Here is a 2,573-nt window from a genome sequence, read left to right as displayed (position 1 = left end):
GTGCCTTCATCCATTGGGCGATGGAGTCATTATTCAAGCTAAAATGCATGACTAAAAACCGAAACAAACTGACTTAACTAAAACAAAAACTTACAAAGCTTATTGAAGGGCAGCAGTCCATCAAGATTTGAAATCATGATGACAACCACCTGTTTTCTTACAAGACAATATACCATCAAACTATATCAAAATGCCAATGCAACCAATCAAGTAGATGCCTTCTTGATTGATTCTCCTGATCAGATCTTCTGGTCGACAATGAATACTGGTAATTGGGCATCCAAAAATATAGTCGACCATAATCTCCTTCATCACTGAATAGTGCAATAATTACCTTCACTGTTGACTGCAACAGATCTGCCATTGGATCCTGAAAAACATGAAGTCTTGCCATTGCCACCTCCAGCTGAAAGAACAAGGTGTCCTTTGCCTTCATCATGTGCTTCAGTAAAGGTATGCTCATGAGCTTCAAAAAACTCTGAATAGGTAGATGAGCAGATCTCCTCTTGTAAAAAAATTTCAAAACATGAAACGTATGAAGAATCTGAAAGGTAATCATGTATGCTATGATCTTCTGTAGTCTAACAATATGGTAGGTCATCTTCATATGATATGACAGCTGGATTATCATCTTTGTGAAGGAAAACATTATCTGTTTGTTGATCTACAAAACAGTCATCTTCTTCAACAGAGGAAGAAGTTTCCCCAACACTTTCCTGACTATGTGTGCATTGCAAATCTGCTGTAGCTTGGGCTGTAACAAGACCTTTCAAAAGCTGATCTATCTCCTCTTCAGACAAAGGAGACAATGCCTTTTGTTCTCTTCTGCTTAAACAGTAATTATCTTCATATGATAGGGTACTCAAACTATCATTTATTACTGAGTTATTGAAAGGAGATTCATCACTTACTTGCACAAAGATCTCACCTTGTTGTTCATGAACATCTGAATCCAAAACTCTGTCTATAATCTCAACAGTAGAGCTCTCTTTGATGGGCTTCAGCACAAGATATTCCTAGTCATCATGATCTGAATGTTGATCTGAAATAGCTGACTTGACTGCATCACATTCTGAAATTGAATCTTGACTACCCTGCACGTTGTCTTCTTCTGTGGGCAGATCTGTAATAGAACCCTCTCTTTCATCATCTTCCACCATATGACCATCTTCAGCCTGCTGATCTTGATTTTGCTGCAAAATGTCCTGATCATCTGGACAAGTATCCTCTAAGTTTTCTTTATGCTGCTGAAATGGGTTCTCATAAAGAGCCTCCATGATCTCATCATCCATAAAATTATCATCTTCATAATATTTCTCAAGGGTTTCAATAAAACTATAAGCATGCTTGCAACAATCTTGAACTAAATTTAATGATGGATAAGAGTCCTTATATCGTTCAATGAACATAGCATGAAAACCCTTTAAACAGTAAATACAAGCAAGCGGAAAACTTTCATACCATGATTGGGCTTTACCTTCCAGAGTGGCCAAGAATATCTTCATCAAGAAATCTTCAGGAAAATCAACCTTCAACTTGCGAATATGCATGTGAAATCTAACCAGATGTAGAGCAGCGTCCTTCCTACCATCATCTTTAAATGTAGGCAAATTCCTTGACCAATCTACCTTCGGAATTTTATTTGGAAAACCAGGGATGTGATCTCGGCTCATGGGAGCATATCTTCTTGCAACCCGATCCATTTTGAAAAGCTCAAAGCTACTAATCTTCCTGCAGTGAAGTCACCATGAAGCATTGATCTCTGGAGTTTTCAGTGAAGGAGTCGCCAGTGAATGATTTCAGCCTTGTCAGTGTCTGATCGTTGTCCACCATCAACAATCAGATCTGAACTTGATACATGTACTGGGGTAATTAACAAGTTAGATGTCACGTTTACAAGCTAGACCGGAGATTTACTAAAGCGGCGTTTATCTACTTCCGCTAATGCAAAGCAAAAGCGTTTCGAAGGCTACCTGGCATAACTTCAGGCTCCGTCTGTAGCTTATAAAATAAAACAAATGACATCAACAAGCAAACCATTTGTTCTTCCCCAGTATGGTCACCAATATGTTAGCACTCGAATTTGGCCTCAGGCTGAAGAAGACAAAATCCAAGGCAACATCAAACCACTTAGCCTCGTAGCTAGCCCTACGAGGACAGGAGAGGGCTCTCTCCGGGTCTATCTCGGCAAAAGGTCTTCAAAGGGCTGAGATGACCAATAAAGAACACTGATTTTAGGCTAGTAAACTGATAGGGAAAGTTTGATTTCAAATTTTTAGGGTTTTGTTGGAAAACTGAGCACGGCAATTTTGGGTGCGGGGATGAGACACAGTTTTTGCAAAGGTCTTTTTGGGGCAAGGTAGGAGATTGTATTGATGCCTTTGAAGGAGCTGAATGGATAGGTATGACTGGTGAGGAGCTAAGGAAAGCAAGAAACCATCAGGAGTTCTCCTTAAACAGATGAAAACATAGATATTAAGCAAACTTAAAGGCAGAGCGTAGAAACCATGAATTCTACCTTAACACTTCATTTACTTAATTTGCAGAAGAGAAGAGTAGGAAAATGATACACA

This window comes from Pinus tabuliformis, chromosome 5_2, assembly GCF_031772625.1.
Source record: "Pinus tabuliformis cultivar Carrire ecotype Pingquan chromosome 5_2, CPIR1, whole genome shotgun sequence".
In the NCBI taxonomy this organism is placed as follows: domain Eukaryota; kingdom Viridiplantae; phylum Streptophyta; class Pinopsida; order Pinales; family Pinaceae; genus Pinus; species Pinus tabuliformis.
Note: the sequence above shows the minus strand (reverse complement) of the source record.